We start from the raw sequence: 21,318 nt of genomic DNA, 5'->3' as shown, positions 1-21,318 counted from the left end.
TGATGTCGAACTTTTAACTGCATAGTTACGTGTTGAAATTTTTCTGAGGTAAGCTAATTCTGAAGCGCTTGGAAGAAACGCTCAAGCGCAAGATAAATTAGTTTCTGTTCGGATTATCATTTTTCCTAGTTTACAAATTATGACAGATATTTCCTAAATCTAAACTATATCCTTGGTTTTGAATCATGTTGCTTGTAAAAACACAAATCAAAGTCAGTTTTACTGATCTGAGGAAAATGCTTGAAGGGTTGGTGTCGGTATCAATACATTGTGTATTTCCCGAAGCACAGTTTGCGTGAAATATTACGTCATGTGTCTAGTCTCTTGAAATATCAGGGTCTTCCATTGTAATCTGGTGTGAGGGATCGTGCCCGATCCTCTCTTTTATTTCCCTGAAAAAATAGGCAGTCAGTCACAAGCAAGCAAAGTGCCAGCATCTGTTGCATGCTCTCCAAAGTGTCCGTCTAGACCAATATTGATTACTTCTTAGCCTTCGAAAAAAAAAAATGCTGTGTTCAGTTATTCCTTTAAGAAGAGCCTGCGACGATGCACTTTGAAAATTGGTGAGGAGGAGCTTTCTTATTTTGACATCCAGGTCTGAATTCGGAATTTGCGCCAAACAGATTCCGTAAGCGTGTTATGTTGCTCCCAGATTTTTTTCTTTCCCCTTCTTTTTTTTTACGATTTTTTTTACGGGTCCTGCCATTCTAGCACGTCCGTCCCTGCGAAAGGGAACCAATTTCCTCGCACACCGTCTTGTCTGAGAAGGCCGAAGTGTAAGGGAAGGAGAGAGAGAGAAACTTCACCAGAATGATTTTCCACTGTACAAGCTGCCAGCCAGGGAGTTTCGTATGTGCGGGTTTGTGTGTGTGTGTATGTATGTGTGCGTTACTCTTTAGATCTGTAGTTGTTCCATTTCCGCACCACCTCCCCAATTCCAGATAGTGCCATCGCGTTCTTCTCCAAGGCACTGCTCATTGCCAGATCTCTGGATATCATCGCACTTGGAATATTATCATGCACCCTATCAAATTCCAACGTGATAATGAACAAGGCTGAAGTCATGTTTTACGAAATAAAAGGTGATATTGTTCAACTTTAGTCGTTAATCCCAGTTTTTTTTTTAAGTGTTCTCTTTGTCACTGACTGTAACGTCTTTCTTTAAGAAATACTTCTGTAGGAATAAGAGAAAACAGTGCACTAAGCCGATATATTATTTTTTCCACTCTTTTGATTGTTGCGTATCGCTGCGGTCAGTAATCTTTCTCTGGTTCTTCATTTAAAAGAAAGGCGTCATGGCAAACATAATATACAATAAAACTCTCTCTCTCTCTCTCTCTCTCTCTCTCTCTCTCTCTCTCTCTCTCTCTCCCTGCAATTTTATGAAAAACGCGAATAACAGAATTACTGTTTAAGAAGAAAATGAAGTTTAATCTGCTGATCCCTAACTGATTTAAGAGGATGAGGGGGAGTAAATATGACATTGTTATCAACGCTGAGAGAGCCCTGGGGGAATACCCTCCTGGGGCGTGTACGTAGGGTAGGCTACATCCGGGAGGGCGTGCGAGAGCCACCAAAGGGCGGAGGGCTCTATTTACATTGGAAATTGAATCTAAATGAGGAGAGCAATGAACGACGCAAAACGACCATAGCCTTTCATCTCGCCGAAGAGAATGGGCGAGCTTCCTTCCCAAGGAGTTACAATGAAGGTTTAACTGGGTGTTGGTTTTCGTATATCGATTCACTCTTTGCAAAACCCCACCCCTCCCCTCCCCCAGCAACCCCCCCCCCCCCGGGGGGGGCTTCTCGTCTGCTTAAAACTGTGCATCCGTGCTTGTTTGCTTCCTTATTCTTCCCTTGACATGCGTTGCGGCTCGGAGCGAGAGCGGGGGAGGGGGAGGGGTTCCATACAAACAAAATATATGAGGACACATCCCGTTTTGAAGTTGTTTCCCTCTTGTTATTTCCAAAATCACTTAATTTTGCATGTGCATGCACCCTAATTCAGTAGGGCTTTTAGATACTTTGCTGAAATTTGATTGTATTTTCATCCGCTATCATTATCCCATCAGACTTTCATCCTAAAGACTACCTGTTCATTAGCCATTGTGTGTTCATTTTTCCGCATAAAGTTCCAGAAATATTTGTTCTCAATTTCCCCCAGATCTGGCCTCGGCGGTAATCTTTTCTATTTCCCACTTTCCCATGAAAGTTATTCATTATCCTTAACCTGGCATTGATCTTGCAGCTGCTCTTTACCAACCAATTTTTGGTGAAGATTTACGAAAGTCGCCCCACTCGTCAATGTTTTAGCTGCTAGAGACCTCTCCTGCGAAAACACTCATATATTTTAAATATTTCGGATCCATCAAATGTTCGTACTTTTCTACAACTTACGGTGCGTTCACACGGTCGAACAATGTCCGACGGACAAACATTGTTACCATATCATAGGCGAAGCAGGGTGACGTTATAAGCGTTGAAACGATGGAAGTAGATCTGGCAACACGCTGTGGTACCAGATGAGGTTGTATACCACTGTTTTTACTCTGCTCACTAGGCAAAGGCCGGCAGACAATTGTTAATTGGTAATAATGTTTGTCCGTCGGACATTGTTCGACCGTGTGAACGCACCTTTACACCTTATTTAATTTGTTGTTGGATAATTTAACGAGCTGGGTCTGATCATCTTCCTTGTGTTGCATTTGGAACTGTTTACATCACCTCCCATTAACTGTGTATGAATTACATTGTTAATGAGCACCATATACAAATATGATCTTATTGGATCTTAGATCCCTGTCACGATTAATTTCAAGATGCTCAGTTTATGGAAGACTTGTTCTCTCCATAGAATTAACTCAGGGGTCGTATGTGTCTTTTGGTAAGGCCACTCCTTTCTGAAACGTCAGTGGTGTCCTTCTTTCTCATTGATCATCATTATCCCGTAAAGATTCCTTTGGCATTCTATATTTTTATGTTATTTTGTCATGTTGAAGACAAATCACTGATTTATGTAATTATTATTCATTTTTTTCTTGGTAGCTGATATTTTGTCGAGTCCTGTTGCCTACAGTCAGCATATAAATTAATGTAATTATTATTAATTTTTACTCTCATAAACCAACAAAACACAAACATATAAAGATACACGTTGTGTGCCTTGTGTGCCTTCCTATTCTCAGAACGTCCATCTGGGATGAGGTTGCTAGCCCCATGCCTTCCCTACCCTTGCTACAACCTGTGACGAAGTCGTATCAAGTTCAGTTCAGTTGATTTTTAGGAAAGGATACAAAGGCTCTGCATCTTTGTGAAGTTGAGATGTTATGCATATAAGGGCGTGTATCATAAGCTTTCATTCGGCACTATATTTTGTTCGCTTTGAATATTGTTCATTGATTTGATTTAAGAAGGCTCGGGCTTACGTCCTGACTAGAAGAATATTGTCCATAAGGTCGTATTAGTTTCATGCCATGAATATATTTAAAACTGATCACGCCAGATTGGCCTCTATAAACCAACACCTTTAAATGAACAAATATTGTCCTGTGGGAAAACGAATGATTTTGACAACATGAAACTATATAGCTCCCAGGAAACTGGAGTTTGTTGAATAACATTACCAATCAACGTCCTTCGCCTCCGAAGCTCGACTCTTTCCTTCCTTCCTCTTTCGGTAAAAGATGATAACAGGCCCTCTTCGTTGTCTTCCCTGACGGTCCCTGGAGACGCTGGGATGTAATTAGTTGTGTCGGCTCAATTACTAGCCTTAATGGGGCAGTTTGGTGAGAGCTAAACGACTTCCTCTTCTGAAGGAGGAGTACTCGGTCACCGGCGCCCAAGAGGACTTTCCAGAGAGAGAGAGAGAGAGAGAGAGAGAGAGAGAGAGAGAGAGAGAGAGAGAAAGAGAGAGAGCGGCCTAAACTCTCGGCTGTTAACAGGGCAAAGACGCCCCTCGGTAACACCCAGCACCGATTCTGCCCATTACGCGCTCTGCTTGTCCGACACAGCAGTAGCAGCAGCGGCAGCGTGGAAATAAATCAACCCGAGACATTTCCACTTTGGGAGGCATTTCTTCCCTGGAACTCATAGGCATAAATTCTGCTTTGTTTCAGGTATCCCTTTTTTATTACTCCTTTTATTGCGCTTCTGGAACGTGTGAGTGATTAGAAAAAAGATGAGTGCCATGTACCGATGCCGAAATGTATTGGATTAATATCAACTGACATCTATGCTTCTTAAAAGATACCTTTATGCACAAGAGGCAAAGAACCCAAAACCAATGCGCCTGGTTTGAGTAATCTGACGTCTTGGTCGCCTTCAGTAATGTCAGTGATAACCTTTGTAACTAAACGAGTTATTTTTTTTTTTACATAAATCATATATACATAGTCTTAATGAAAATAAACCTCTAAAGGTCACTTACTTGACCGAGAAAAATCTGCATAACTTAATCAAAATTTGTGAAAAAATGGAAACAGTTACAAAAGATATACAGAGGTACTACCACATGCAGCTGAGATACACTTAAACTAATACATATATAAAATAGTAATAGGAAAAAAGATGAACGTATTTTACTTAATACTACGCATAACCTCACTTAACTTACGGCCACCAACAGCATCTGGGAGAGTAGAGCGCCGCTCGGTTGGACGCTTAAAAGGAAAAATTGAGTAGCACGCACTAACTCGACTGGCTTTAATATTAAGGAGGTTATTACAATAAAAAAATCAACCAGGTGTGACAGTATTGTGCAGACCATTAAATTAACTGAATACTGTTGACATCGAAACAGGCGAACAATATTCTAACAATAAATAAACGGGAAACATAGAAAAAGTACAATTAAAAGCAGTCCTTACGATCAACATCAAATTTTCTGGCAGAATTTGAGTAATGTCTTTCCAGACTCTGCAAGGCAGTAGAGTTCAAAAGAACAGCCGCTTATCGGAAATTATTCGGAATCATCCTCCCCATTAGCATCCTAAGAGTCTAAGTATTAAGTGAATTTTGAATGATACTTATGAGTATTGGGATCTTGTACATAACAAGTTTGTCAGTGGGTATCAATGTTAGGTTTTCGCAAGAATTTACCTTTTCATATTTTAGCTCCTTTGAGTTTCTGGATATTGATGCAGTGAATTGCTTACTTGTTGCAATATCTGTGCTTTCAATTGTATGACTCATATACGATTCACCGACTTTTCCTTTCATTGATTTCCATATCCAGGCTTCCGAATTCTTTCCCTGCTTTCTTTTTCCTTAATTATACCATGTTTTTCGCTTCCATTCTTTCCCTACTTTACTCTCCCTTAATTAGTCTACATTTATCGCTTCCATCGGCGATAACCTACCCTTCTTTTAATTTTACGGCTTCGGTTTTTTTATTTGTATCATTATTATCGTGTGTGTGTGTTTTTTTTTTGTTTATTTATTTATTTATTTATTTATTTATTTTTTTTTTTTGAAGAGGCACCGGTTACAGAGTATCATCGCTTGCTTGTGCTCTGTTCTTCCTCATCTCTGAGATTACAGATGTTCTCCTTTTGCGTTGCTGGTAGAAGCCACCATAAGAATTGTCAGGTGATTTACGTTTCCCGCATAATTCCATTTTCCATTTTGAAGCGTCAGTTCGCAAGTAGCAGAACAGCGCAGATCATTTGTGCCACCATTTATTTACCCAGTTCCTATTATTCAGGTTAGTCCATGTGTTAATTTCCCAAACAAATTCCTAGAAGTCTTGAACAACTCACTTTCAAAGCGCCTCGGTGGCGTGATCGGTATGATGTTGGCGTGCCTCCTCGGTGGCTGCGAGTTCGAGTCTCAGGCATTCCATTGAGGTGTGAGAGATGTGTATTTCTGGTGATAGAAGTTCACTCTCGACGTGGTTCGGAAGTCACGTAAAGCCGTTGGTCCCGTCGCTGAATAACCACTGGTTCCACGCAACATAAAAACACCAGACAAACAAACAAAAACTCAGTTTCATTCTAATATCCATTATTTTTTTTATTTTCTGTTATGAGGGCTGCGCATCAACTGTTTTAAAAGAGATAAGAGCGGAATATCAGTTTCACGATTATTCCCGCAACGAGGCCAAGTTTCCCGAAATGATATTTGAATGACTTTCCAAGTTTGAAAAATATACCATTCTTTAACTGACATTAATATCTGAATGTGGCAAGTCAGTTGAGTTGATAAAGGAGCAATATGAAGATATTTCATCTGTCTATAATCTGCCCTGTAGAATGTTTTATTCTGATAATTCTTCCTGTTCATGGTGTTCTTTTTACGTGGAAAAATAACTTGGTTAAAATAATAAGACTGCCAGATGGAAAGGTCCGACAATAGAAACAACTATGCAGATACCTTCGTCGTGTAAATTGATTTTTTTATAGTGGTGCTCTTGTATATAATAAATTGCATTTACCATTGCCTCTTCAATATTAAGCGTTGGCATTTAAACCGCGCAAGGAAAATATGCGATCTGCTGGAATCCGTTTAAGATTCCGGAAATAAAAAAAAATAGAATAAAATAAAAAGTCATAAAAAAAATCACCGTGATATCACGTGTCCTCAACGTCACACCAGTTGCCTCAAGAGGTTAGGCCTATCAGTGCAGGCCGCAGAGTTTGTGGATCGTCTGTTTGTTTAGCCACGATCCATAATTCACCGAAACTGGAAGGGCGCTCGGTTACCTCATCCGCCGCTGAATGGCTGACTGGGGAATTGGGAGTTTGATTCTCTTCTGTGGTGTGTAGTTGTCTGGTACTTCCTGTTTTTGTTTTTTTTTTCCTTCTGGAATAGTCCCTTATGTGCCTCATACTAAAACAGCAAGTCTCATACTGTCGTTTCTTATCTCGTATTATGTTCTGGTATGTTGAAGGAAGCAGTATCACCAGAAAGGGAACCAGAGTTGGCTACCCTGCCAGGGACCTACTTTTAGCATCGTTCCAGTTACTTTCCAGCTTGCATATTCTTACACAAGCTTCTTAGCAAGCAACTATTCACACTATACATTTAATACCTTTTCTACAGTGCCCGTCTGTCAGTATGATTCTCTCCATCAACGCAAGACTGCATTCTCTTCAGACAAAAGCTCTCTTTGTTTAACTTCAGTCTGAGGTCCATTTATTTTTGTCTTTTTTTGTCTAGATTGACTGCTTTTTAGAACCTCTATTTCTCTCTAGAACACTTTTTTTATATCCTTTCTGGACACACCACTTGATCGTTTACTTTGCCGTGTACAGTACTCCTTTATACCGTTTTTTCATTCTACCGTCCACATGCTCTTTACACACTGTTTAAGTAATCTCTCTCTCTCTCTCTCTCTCTCTCTCTCTCTCTCTCCTCTCTCTCTCTCTCTCTCTCTCTCTGCGATGCCTTTGGCTTCTTTGTGAACGGAGAAAAGCAGTATTCGTTGGTCTCTCTTTTGCGTATTTGAATGCAGATAGAATGCAGTATGAGATAGAAGATAGAATGCAAACCTTTGTTTAAGGCTTCACGTTCCATAGGCTCCCAGAGGAGAAGCGGAAGGTTAAAGACCAATAAAATAGCTCCAGGGAGCTATTCAACTCTACGGTCGAGTGACGTTATATTTAACAACACCGAGAATATTTCCTAGGTTGCGTAATCGTTGAAATTGATGGGTCACTTAATTGCGAGTGGTGTCTGTAGGCAATTTGTCTTTCCGGTTGTTATCCTGAAAAAAATTAACAACCTATTGCCGCGGGTCCACCAAAAGTGCAATTAACTCGATAACAAATAAAGCTGTGACAAAAATAAGTTATTATTTGCGAAATGGAACGCTGGTTGAAGCCCGGACGTTTGATAAGCAATAACACAAGTTATATATTTCTGGTGATAGAATTTCACTCTCGACGTGGTTCGGAAGTCACGTCAAGCCGTTGGTCCCGTTGCTGAATAACCACTGGTTCCATGCAACGTAAAATCACCATACAAACAAACAAACAAACAATAAAACAATATCTAAGCGTCGGGGCTTCGCTTTTCAGAGCAAAAACGTACAAGATAAGTTCCAGTGACAGCCAAGAGGACATTCCTTGTTGCATTGTGGTGAAACGTCGTGTAGCACCTAGCGTATAGGTAGGCCTACAAATAGCTCTGTTTACAAAGCACTGTGTTCTCGCTGGTAGCGATAGAAGCCTCGTCGATGAATGAAAGACAAATAGAAAGAGGGGCCCTATGTCGTTGGGGATTTACTTAATGAAATGTTTCTCTTGTCTAAAAAGTTAGTGCGGGAAAAGCTATCAATGTTTGTATGGGGGCTAGAGGGCTAATCTCTGCGGATGGAAAGTTTTTTTTTATTGAAAATGGAAGATTTAGTTAACGTCTATCGATTCCAGGGGAGGTATTGTTTCATTTCTGTTCCCTCCTGTATCGTTCCAGGGAACAAGGATTTTTTTTTTTTTGTGGCGGGGGCGGGGGGCGGTTTGATCAGTGTCGTGGGAAATTATATAGAAATGCTTTCCCCTAACCTCCCCTCCCCTCCACGTGTTAAAGACAATGAAAAGTAAGGGAAATGTTTTATTTTTCAAATAGCATTGAGAGTGCTGCACAAAATGGTGTGTATGTGAATGTGCGATCGTCTGTTTAACACTGCCGTACCTATCTGCTTGTACAATGACAAACAGGGCACCGAATGCCGTATCGGGCTTTTATCTACTACATTTGCCTTTTTTATTTTTTATTTTTTTATTTTTTATTTAATCTTTTTTACTAAATGTGAAAACGTACATTTCGCCGTCTTCCCGGAGGCTCTTTCATCGGTCTCTTGAAGCTGTTTCAAAGCGGCATTCATTATTTGAATTAAATTTCTTTAAAAACGCTTTTGCGTCGGTTTTGACATTGTTTGCTGACAAATGCGGTTTTAATTTTTGCTAAGGTGGTGGTGATACCTCAATACTAGTGTTCAACAGAGGCCTAAAGAGGGAAGAGCAGGGAATGTCTTGTTTCTATGCATGGAACTATAGCTCGTTCACTTAAGGTAGATTCTTGGATGAGACGTTTATTTGGCGGCCGCTGATTGGCTGGTACCGGGAGGTATAGGCAGCTCTCAGCCAATCAGCGGCTGCCAAACGAACGTCTCGTAGGCCTAGGGCTCACCCAAGAATCTACCTTAAGTGAACAACCTACAGTACATAAGAGTTATGCGGAGGGTTTAATATTTAGTTCTTTTATATACATATACAAAAAAGTATAATTTTGTTCGCTGAGATATTTGTGCGGTTTCTAGGAACGCCAGAATAAACGAAGAAAAGAAAACTATGTACATTTTTTGTGTGTTCAGGTAAGCTTGGTAACCGGAATAAAAAAAGGGAGAGAAAGAAACGAAACAAAAGACGGTCGTTTGCTAGCCCCAAGAAATAGTTAACGACATTTTTATGGAAAATGAGAAACTCGTCGACAAGTTCATTAAAACTTAGTCAAGGAAAATTACGCATTATGCACTTCCGAGTTTATTTTCTCCAATTAAATGAACATAATTGTTAGCCCCGAGAAAAGATACGTTCTCTCTCTCTCTCTCTCTCTCTCTCTCTCTCTCTCTCTCTTCTCTCTCTCTCTCTCTCACAGTTTATTTAGTCCTTATTTTATTTACACATCCAACCTACGTATGCCACCTCGATATAATCATGAATAATGCTAAGAAACTTCCCAACAAAAGAAATTAGCATGTATGTATATACATATATATTATACATACACACACTGTATATATATATATATATATATATATATATATATATATATATATATATATCCTGTATTTCGTGGGACTTTCTCGGAGTTGTAAATATCATCATTTCCTCCAATTCCCCTCTTCGTTGTTCTATCCCCTTTTATCTCGTTCATTTATCTTCGTTCGCTTGCTTCGCTCGTCCCTTCTTGGCCCACAATTCCTCACTCCACCCTCGCGCTTATTCAAATCAATTTCAAACTCATTAATATTCTCGCTTTCTTTCCTCTCCTTCGCTTCCTTTTCCCTTCTGCAATTTCCCCCTAGTTCCTCTCCTCGCACTCTGTCGACGCTTCGTCTCCTCCTCCTCCTCCTCCTCCTCCTCCTCCTCCTCCAACGACTAATTTGCCCTCTCTCTCTAGGTCAGGTCCATAGTTTCAAAGGTTTGCAGTTGCGCTTTCTCTCTCTCTCTCTCTCTCTCTCTCTCTCTCTCTCTCTCTCTCTCTCTCTCTCTCTCCATTTCAACCAATTCCCGTTTCTTTCTTCTCGAAATGTTTCCCAATTACCAACTAGTTTTTCGGTTAGGTGAGATTTTCTTCCTTAGGCTTTTTTTTTTTGCTCTGCACTGGTATTCGGAATCAAATGCTTTCTTTTTTTTGAAATTATTATTATTACGATATTATTATTATTACTTATTATTATTATTATTATTATTATTATTATTATTATTATTATTATTGAACTGAGATTTCAGATAACTAAAGGTAAATTTTTAACTTATAAGTTCACTTCAAATTTGAGCTGTTGTCCACGAATCGTGTTGTATGACGGCAGATATTCAACATTTCTCGACGCAAACGGGCAAAACAAAGCTTCGTCTCTCCTTCGTTATTTCTCTAAATCGACAGCAAGAGTAAGTTTATATTTTGTGAACAGCACCTCTCTCTCTCTCTCTCTCTCTCTCTCTCTCTCTCTCTCTGTCCGAAACAAGAAAATTTTTGGATGTGATCATGGAGCAGAATTTATAAGGAAAAATCTCACTGGCTTGGGTGCGATTTCAATTTTGCGATTAGCAGAAACCCCATAATCTAACTTTTATCTTTTAATTTTTATTTGTATTTGTATTTGTGAGGGTGGGGAAAAAGGGGACGGAATATAATGCCGATTTTTTTTTTTTAAACCAGGTATGCAAGTTTCAATACATTTTACTTTTAGGTATTTGCATTTTCAGAAAGAAAAATCTACGTACATGGAAGTCATTTAATTTTCGTATAATGAACTGGGAAACAAAAGAGAGAGAAGAGGATGTGGTTCAAATGAAGAGAGAGACTTTAGGCAAATGTAGCCATTCCCAGGAGGCTTTGTCGGCCATACCTGTTGCCTCTGCGGAGTGATGTCACTTCGAGGCTCTGTGAGTTAAAACAAACACACACACGCACATGAGCTCCTCAATGGCGTGGGCGGCTTGGTCTTGGCCTGCCACCTGGGTGGCCTTGAGTTCGATTCTCAGGCATTCCACTGAGGGGTGAGAGACGTGTATTTATGGTGATAGAAGGTCGCTCTCGACGTGGTTCGGAAGTCACGTAAAGCCGTTGGTCCCGTTGCTGAATAACCTCTGGTTCAATGCAACGTAAAAATACTATTCAAACACATACACACACACACACACACACCTACCGCACATTCATACATACATAACTTACGCATAAACATAACTGTGGTGGTACAACGTAATTTACTTTGAGTCTGCAGACTACCAATCGCATATTCTGAAAATAAGGTTTTTTTCTTGTAATCGATACAGATAATAATTTACTGTGAAAAAATAATAAATAAAACTTGACGACGCGTCCTTTTCGCTGTTTCTAAAATTAGCTGTAAAATTTATAGCATTCAAATAGATGTTTGTGTCTTATATAATTTTTGCTAGATAACTCTCCCCCGATGATAGCGAAGTATAACTGAATTAAAGCCGAGAGCACTTGATAACAAAGCACTTGATAACAAAACATTGTGGTAATTATTTTGGTTTTTCTTCTCCATTTCTTCAGCTTGCTTATTATTGGAAAATATACGTTAGGAACAGCCAGCCTTCTAATCCGTTCTTGTTCCCTTTTCTAGTTTCTTCGTTACTCGGAATCATGTTTCAAAGCCGAGTATTATTGACATACGAGACTGTTTCAGGGTATCTATGTTGCCTGTGCTGGAAGTGTCGTCAAAGCACAAAACTACAAAATAAAACCCTCAGTACTATATTTTTATAAGTTTAATTTCATATTAACTATAAAAGAGTGCCGCTTTAATTTTCAAAAACAATATGACTCTGATATTAACAGAAGATAAACTTGAAGGTGAATTATTAACGCATTTTGAAACTAAAAAATATTCCTTGGATCGCAAACGTTAAGCCTCTGGCGAACCATTATAAGAGAGAGAACTGATACAGAGATTGGTCAAATTATTTCAATAAATAGAATGAACCTGTTCGCTCAGAGGAATATAGTTCTTACAGGTCAGGTGTCGCTTCATAAAGTGTGCGCTGTTATCTTATTGGAAATGATTCGGTGCTCATGTTGATATAAACTTTTATTTGTATGAAGAGATCTTTGTAAGACTGACTCCTCATAGTTGCAGGAAGCAGTGCAAGCAATTGACCCGTTATCGTTTGCCAATGAACCCCAACAAAGTGAAAATAAACGGTAAACGGAAACAGTGAGACAAGGTAAGAAGTAAAGGGAAATAACATTGCTGAAGATCCTGAAACAAGATACGCGAAAATGAATACATACATAGACCTAATTTATGACATTATTAATAAGAGTTTTTATATCGTGATATTTAGCAATGACAAGTACACAGAACAGTGGTACAGTGTGCGAAGTATTTCAACTCATTCGTTCAGTAGCTCATTCAGCAAGTATGGCGTTGATATATGCGTTGTAATGATAGAACTAGAGTAGCTGTTTTGATTGAAATCTTAATACGTTAAGATCCTTGATATTTCTATTGCCCCACTTGTAGATATAAAACCGATCTTATGTCAACATGTTTAATTTATTCACCTAATAAAAGGTTGTTGTTATTTCTATCATTGTTAAGAGACAAGAGAGATGTAGAACTTTACATATGAAAAATAATTGTATAAAAAACAAAATGCATGGCGATAACAAGAAATAGCAGTAGATAAATAAATATAAAGCAAGGGAACTCAGTCTCAAGATAGTGGAAGGTTTCGGCACAGGGGTTATGGCACAGAACAAAATTTGGGAACAATATTTTGTAAAATATCTACACCAATAAATAGTGGTGCAAACAGTCCGGTTATGTAAACAAAACGTAACGGAAAGAAACGGGTTGTTGAACGCTGCCAGCTCCCTTAAAACTAGCATTTGTCTGTCATCCGAGTTATATAAAAAATGATGATAATTATAAAAGAATTAATAAGTAATTACGACTATATAAGTGATCCTGTATAACTGGGGCTTTCACGCAGAGCCTTTCACTTATTCCTTGCTACTTCACTCATTTTGCATTGGAAAAGTAAGTTGCTAATCTCATTAAAATATACAAAATATTTGTAATCTTATTCGCTGATAGGCAGAAGAAAATCTAGCTATCAACAACCAATAAAACTAATTATCAGTTTTCTTCGAGGTCTGAAAGCACGGTTGCTGTTTCTCTGAAGGTGTGCCTGAAATGGCATTCCTATCTTGTCATCATGAAATTTGCAGAAATTTATTGAACCTCGGTCGCGGAATTACATGAACAATAGCTTATTCATTCTCTCTCTCTCTCTCTCTCTCTCTCTCTCTCTCTCTCTCTCTCTCTCTCTCCTTAAGGCGTACACAAATTTGTAACAACATTAAGTCGCTTCCTTGAAATATACATGCTCATTAAACTTTTGTGAAAAAAAAAACAGCATTCGCCATTTCATACCTATTTGCCTCTGCTGTGACTCTTCGTATTTTTCAACATTTCACTTTTTCGTAGTGTATAATATACTACACAGGAAGTTGATCTCAATAGTTTCTACCTTTTTTTCCCGTTCACATTCGCATCCACACTTCACTTCCATAAGGAGAATTGGCTCAACAGTCACTTCATACATTCAAATTTTGTCGTCTGTGGACACTCCAGTCTCTACCCAATCTTAGCTCACGGTCTGATATATTCTTACTTCACCTTTTCTACGATTCATCTCTCCTTTCATGCCAGAAGCATCCGGTACATTTTCCTCCAAATACCCACAGGAATCAAAGGCTTCAATTTCTCATCGCCCAGACTAACATTCTTTGCGATGGAAAGAGAACCCACACGATTACTGAGCATAACTTGTTTACTTTTAAGTATTTACATAGTATTTTACTTACAGGTAAACAAGTTATACTCAGTAATCTTGTGGATGGATGGATGGATTATGGAATTTAGGGCATAGCCCAAGCGCTGGGACCTATAAGATCATTCAGCGCTGAAATGAAAGTATGGCTAGATGGAAAAATGAGAAATGAAATGAAAATGATAAACTGATGACAATCCTGCACTTTTTCCATCTACAGAAGGAAACTGAAAGACGTTTTCGTTCGAGTCTTTGGGATATTATCTTGGTTTACATTTACTCTCACAACTGTACCTCGGCTAAAATTTTCTATTGTTAATTGTCTCCTCTTGCAAACTCTTTTATTGGCTTTTGCAGGTTTTTTTCAACCATCCCCAATGAGTGTTGTATGAATTGCGAAAATCAACCATATCACATTTCATTCATTCATTTTCTCATTCCACTCATAAAAATATCAAGCACCTATTTAGCTATAATGCCCACGTGTAACAGACCCACTGATGAAGGAGGTCAGTCGCTGTCATATGTGTATTCCAGTATATGCTTCAACTCTGTCTTAAGAACTTTTAATCGCTCAATAGCTGAACTGCTATGCACACGTCCTTAGCACTCTTCACTGCCTTATTAAATTTATCCCAATTATTATTTTTGTTCTGCCAAAATCTACCATACCTCTTCCCTGGTATACTAGATAACTTTAAACCCATAATACCTTTCTACAATTGAATGGTACGCCCTGATGTCAATCCCTTCTAAGTCTTTCCCTCACGCAGACATCCCTTACAAACCTTGGTCAGCCACTGCAATGCCTCAGCATCTGGCTAGTAATTCCAGCAACTCCTTGCATCATTTCATTCAACCTCATAATTATTGTCCTCTTTATGCCCTCACCACTCTCATCCCCATGTATTCTCAAACTAACAGTAACACCTTTTTACTCTTGTTTCATCCGGCTTCTCCACTTTTCTCCTCTCCACAAACAGTGAACCTTCCGAATAGTTAATCCATCAACCCAGTATTTCATTCACTTCAGACAGCATCTGTCCATTTGCATCTTTAATTTTAGATTCATTCGTACCTTAACTTTTCTCTCTGCGTTTACTTCCCTATGGAACCATTTCTTGTTTTCAGTAGGCTTCTTACTCATGTTACCCATCCATTTTTATTGCTAGCCGTATTTATTCACATTTTTGTTACTGCCCTTTCCATCATTGTCTAAACCCGAACTGAATTTTCTGTTTCGCCATTCAGTGTCACATGAAATAAAATCCTTTTTTCCTTCACTAAACCCTTCATTTCCTCATCCCACTACTTGATTGTTTTTAATCTTTCCTCCTACCTCCTTTACCCAAGAACACCCCATCAGGAGTTTTACGATCACATCTGCTCTTCCCACTGTCCTGTCTTCAAATTTAGCCTAAATGTCATCCGCGCACGCACACACCACACACACACACCACACACACACACACACACACACATATATATATATATATATATATATATATATATATATCTATATATATATATATATATATATATATATATATATATATATACACCCATATATCAGGCCTGTACCCAGAGTTTTTTATGGGGTGGGGTCTTTTTTCCAAAAACTAGATTTTTCTTCTATAAATGTAATTGCATGAATAGTAAATAGGTATATATCATAATCCTATCATCACTCTCGTATTTCCTGCTACTAAGAATGATGTTAATGTTTGATGACAAAATTTATATAAAAAACACTTGCTAAAAAAAATCATTGTTATTTATTAATTTGTAATTACAGTTCAATGAAAAGGATAGTCACAGATAATGTGGACTTCCAGTAAATTTGAACGAACCCCCGACCCCCACCCCTCGGTACAGGCCTGTATATATGATAGCTCTTTTTAAGGCGTTGTGGCCCTCGTCTTTCTGAGGAACTTTTAAGAAATTTATTCAAAGCTAAATGTGTCGTATCTCCTAATCGGGATAATATAATGTTGTTTACATCATTATTCTGTGATATGCCTGAGCAATCTTTATATATCGTTATTTCTGATAACAGCGAAGGTAATGTTATTATTGGGTGACCAGAAATTTCGGTCCCAGAAAGTTCGGTCTCAGAAAATTTGGTCCCAGAAATTATATATATATACTGACAATGAAATCATAATCTAACTGATGAAAAAATTAAACAAAGTATAGAATTAGAGTTTTATTAATAAAAGTGTAAAAAAAGGTATGTTTCTTCAACAAAAATCCTATACAGTATAATATAAAATATATCATATTGTGCACAAAATCAAGAAAATTGGGTCCCAGAATATTCGGTCCCGGAAAATTCGGTCCCATATCAGAAAAAATACTGTAAATGCATAGAAGTTTAAAAAGAAAAAAATATAAAGTAACAAGTTCCTTCTTATCAATAAATACATAATCGATTATTTAAGTCATACATAATATTTCTTTTTATCAAATTTATCAAACCCTGAAATAGGTAAATTCTATTTAAAATAAATCAGTAGAAGTTTAAAAATTATAAGAAAACTAATGTTTAAACTATCAAAACATAAAAAGAAAAATTAATGCAATGAATGAGCAATAGCCTTAAGGAAAGCTAATTTATCTTCACCATCATATGATTCTACAAGATTTTTTATTCTCTTATCTGTTGACTGGTATTTTTTCCTCTTTTGCGGATTATCTCCTCTTTGCGCCTGAATTATCTTGGTCTGTGTAAGGAATTCTTCTTTTCGCAGAGCATCAATAAGCTTCCAAATATTTGGGTGCTTACTCGTTACTGATGCGCGCAGTGCTGAGTGAAACCCTTCAAATGCATTGTTTGTCCGTGGCAATTCCTGAATGACCCTATCGTGAACATTCCAAAAATCAACTGGATATAAAGGCTGTTCTCGTCTGCTGCGTCTTCCTCTCTTTGGTCCAATGTATGTTAGCTCAAAATAACTTATAAAGTCTGTTGGTATTGATTCATCTTCACAGAGATCTTCATAAGTATCAATTACATCTTTCGGTGGTAAAAATGCAAGTGCGCAGAACATTTTAATTTTTGTGGCAAAACAGCCATCAGTACCATATTGAACTTTGTATCCTAATTGACATATTTTCCTATAAATAGTCTGGCAAAAATGAAATAAACAACCTAGGCTGCTGCTTTCAGTAAAGTTACTGTCACAGCTGTTACGAATTGCTCGTTCAAAGTCAATCAAAACGTGACGAGGGTTAATATTTGGTCGCAATTTACTTAGTTCAAGAAAAGTCCTGTCATATGTTGCTTGAGTTTTGTCCGGCAATAAAATGAAAGCTCTTGGATAAAATCCCCCATTTATGAAGGCATGAATGGTGAACAGCTGATACCATATACTTGGTGATGATTTAAATGTGCCATCCATTCCTAAAATTGATGCATTTTCCAGTTGCTGAAGACCTTCGTCGGAGGCGAAGATTAAAACCCGCTTTTCATCATCACTGCCTGTGTCGCATTGCAGGAACAAATGACCGCCTTGTAAATATTTAAAAGTATCAGGTACTTGAAATCCTGTTCGTCGAAGAGGCAATGGAGGAGCGCCAAAAGCTTTATTGCGCCAGTTTGTAATGCTTCTAGAAACCGTTTGCAACCGTGGTAATTCATATTTTGCATTCTCACTAATATTACTGGTAGCTTCGGAAATGAGCACCCGAGTACTTGTTTCACCTCCTTCCTGCAACTTTTTTCTTAATGTTGAAATGGCGAGACGAGCTTCCACTCCATTCGGCGTTGGTTCATGATCATGACTGTTGATTGTTGAAATTATTATAGGTTCACCTGGTTTATTCTCTGTATGAACACGAGCACGACATGTGTTACGGTTCTCACAGCGCCACAATTTCTTTGTCTTGTCGGAACTAAACTTATGAAAGTCATAAACATAGTTAACGTCATCAATCAATTTGTCTTTGTTTCTTTCACTTTTAAAATATTTTGCAGCCATGATGGGGTTCTTCAAATAGGAAAATTGTGCTTATCCTTGAAGAAGAGTGACTAAAAACTGAGTTACAAATGTCACCGTTTCTTATATATAGGCGGTGTCAATGAATGTTAATGAAAGTACACAAATTATCTCTCAAATACCATTACAAGTGCTTAAAGTCCTATATGACAAAACTACCTAAAAACATCATTTAACACCACGTACCCTTTAGTTTACAGTTTGTAAACAAATCACAGGCTCACAAAGTTCTCACGCTCTTGCTGATCTTTGTAAAATATCTCGTCAGGATTGCTAAACAATTGATCTCTAAACCAAACGAGTTATTAAAGTTATTGATAGAAATAAAAGATTTTCATTTCTTCTAACATCATGTATTTATTTGCCTTTTTCCAGAAAGGTTATATTGGACTTGATTATTTAGATTTTAGAAATTTTCCGGGACCGAATTTTCCGAGAATGAGATTTCAGGACCGAATTTTCTGGGACCGAATCTTCTGGGACCGAATTTTCCTAGCACCTATTATTGTTAACCTCTCTCTCTCTCTCTCTCTCTCTCTCTCTCTCTCTCTCTCTCTCTCTCTCTCTCTCTCAGTTATGAGTAGCAAAACTTTATCAAGAATATATTAAGGAACTCCTCCAAATGCATTCTTTCACAGTGGGAGCAAAAAAGTAATTTTATGAAATTCGTACTTCACCAAATTTTTTTTCCCTGTCATTTAGATTTTTCAAAAAATCACTTTTGCGAAAGTAGCTTTACAAAAGTCTTAAGTAAGTTTAAGTGCAAATGAAAAGTTCAGGAAATTTTCCCTCTTGAATTCCACTTGTTCTTATTTCATCAACAAACTTTAATAAATAACATGAGAATGAAGTATTTAAAACCTCACGTCTTCGTTTTTATGATATATGATAAAAATCACACTTTTAAGCCTGACGGCTACTTATAAATCTTTCATTGTATACCTTAAGATTTTCGCGTATATTTGATGCTGATAAGCAAAGTCGAACAACTATCTGTCGTCTAAGTGTAAATTGAAAACTTTTACCTAGAGGAGATCGCATCTAGAGAGAGAGAGAGAGAGAGAGAGAGAGAGAGAGAGAGAGAGAGAGAGAGAACCCTCTCTTTTCCTTCCCAGCTAGCTCGCGCGTATAGAGAGAGAGAGAGAGAGAGAACTTCTCTTAACACCTGTAGCTTTGGCAGAATCTTACCTTAACTGTTGAAGAGGAGGGGAAGGACCTCGCGGGCGGGCGCGTGGGCGTAAAAATGAATGGTGTGTGGGTAGTTTGGTCGCGTGTGGGTGTCGGTGGTGGTTTTCACACCTCGGGAAGAAACGAGAGCAAAACGACACAGAGTGTTTTTTGGGGAGAAAGTTGGGTTGGTAGTGGTGACACGGATTGGCCCGAGTTGGAGGGAGGCGCCTTCGGTTTGTGAAGGAGGCCCCAAACCACAACTCCGAAGGGAAGGGAGAAGGGAGGGGAAGGGTAGAGAGATTGAGGGGAAGCGCCGCGCCTTCTCTCCCTATATACGCAGGCGCTTCTCTTACACACACACACTCACTCCCTCTCCCATCGCCTCTCTCCCCCATCCCCACCCCATTCTATCTCTCTCTCTCTTTCCCTTTTTTTTATTTTCTCAAGTTCCTACTTTTCATCAATTTTGCTCAGCGTTTTACGCCCTTTCTCTCTCTCTCTCTCTCTCTCTCTCTCTCTCTCTCTCTCTTTCCGTACGCCCTCCTGCGTTACCTAAGCCTAATTTCTTCCAAATGGCCCTGCCCGTTGGAGGAGGAGGCCCCTCTACTGAGTAGGGAGCATCAATAATGGTAGCAGTGCCAGATCCTATTTACTTTCGACCAGGAGCTTGTAGTATGTGTGCTTACATCTCATTCTCATCATTGTTGTGATGGAAATGAGAGAAATTATCCGAAGGTTTTACAGTTCTGAAACGTCCTATCTCTCTCTCTCTCTCTCTCTCTCTCTCTCTCTCTCTCTCTCTCTCTCTCATCGCTGAAATACTAACATTTTCGAATGAGTAAATTGACTTTTTTATTGACTTTTCCCTCAAAGGTAGCAGCAGTAACTTAGGAATTCGCAGAAAAATACTTGAAAAGACGATAGCAAATATGTAGAATAATGTAATAATTCGGTAAAAATTAGAAAAGACGATAACAAACCTGTAGAAAATAATGTAATAATCCGGTAAAGATAAAGCTAGAAATTTCATAGCACGCTGGGGGGTCCGTGAACAGCTTCCGTCTGATGTTGAAAACATTCATGAAACTGAACAAGAAGAACCAGGCGTCACTTGAGAGAGAGAGAGAGAGAGAGAGAGAGAGAGAGAGAGAGAGAGAGAGAGAGAGAGAGAGAGATTCGCTTCCTTCGCAATGACAGCTTCATATGCTTCTTTCTAATCGGTATGATACCATTGCGGTCTCCGCTCTGAAATTATGTTCGCTTGTGTTCTTAACGTCATTGCAAATTCTTTAGTCACACAAGTGTATGCTTGCGTGGACGTAACTTCTGTTTTCATCGAGACTGAGAATCGATGTGTTTTTCTGCGCGTGACTGTGTGAATCTGTTTGTGTACATGTATACCTTTGAATAATGTGTAAATGTAATTTTGTAGTTATATATATATATATATTATATATATATATAATATATATATATATATATATATAAACATCATATAGTTTACTCATTCAATCAGTGGTTAATGAAATTTCCTGATGTAAGTTCCTTTAGACAAAAAAAAAAAAAAAAAAAAGTTGAGTTCCGTTTACGAGCACTGAAAATATCCTGTATGGAAACTTCCTTACCACTTCCATTCAAGTTTTGTTGCAAGGTACATTAATACCATCTTCCCATCTCCAGCCACCATTTCCAATATAAACAAAATTCATGCGACAGTCTTCTCGAATGAATTGGCAGTGAATAGTTGTGTGTGCTGCATTGGAATGTTATGTCAACTGTAATGTTTAATAGCAAGGTGACATAACATTACCCTGAAGCACTCCACTATTTACCGACAGTACAGTCGACAAAACTCCATCAATATAATTTTGCATCCGCTGCGTATTCTCGTAGTAATGATTAGTTTTACCCATTTAACGGCGAACAGTGTTACACATTTAATGGGAACACCATACTGACGTAAGAGCATCCATAATATCAATGTATTGAGATACTTAGTTGATCAACAAAGCCATCAGAAAATCTTTCCATGCCATACTCTGCTGCATAGGATGTCTTGACGCAAATCAATTTTGATCTTGGTAACTCCTGCCATCTCTATAAAAATCTGGTGGTGC

General features: G+C 38.4%; 1 protein-coding gene across 1 annotated transcript in view; it reads right to left on the bottom strand.

Annotated features, from left to right (window-relative positions):
• The window catches only part of LOC135224724 (sodium- and chloride-dependent GABA transporter 1-like), a 250,497-nt gene extending 231,128 nt beyond the window's left edge, over window positions 1-19,369 (bottom strand). The window contains exon 1 of the mRNA XM_064264024.1: window positions 19,220-19,369. The gene's annotated coding sequence lies outside the window, so the exon portion shown is untranslated. The remainder of the gene's footprint in view (window positions 1-19,219) is intronic.
• Window positions 19,370-21,318: the final 1,949 nt, after the last annotated feature.

This window comes from Macrobrachium nipponense, chromosome 12 (genome assembly GCF_015104395.2).
Source record: "Macrobrachium nipponense isolate FS-2020 chromosome 12, ASM1510439v2, whole genome shotgun sequence".
Classification (NCBI taxonomy): Eukaryota; Metazoa; Arthropoda; class Malacostraca; order Decapoda; family Palaemonidae; genus Macrobrachium; species Macrobrachium nipponense.
Note: the sequence above shows the minus strand (reverse complement) of the source record. Positions and strands in the feature narration are given on the sequence as shown.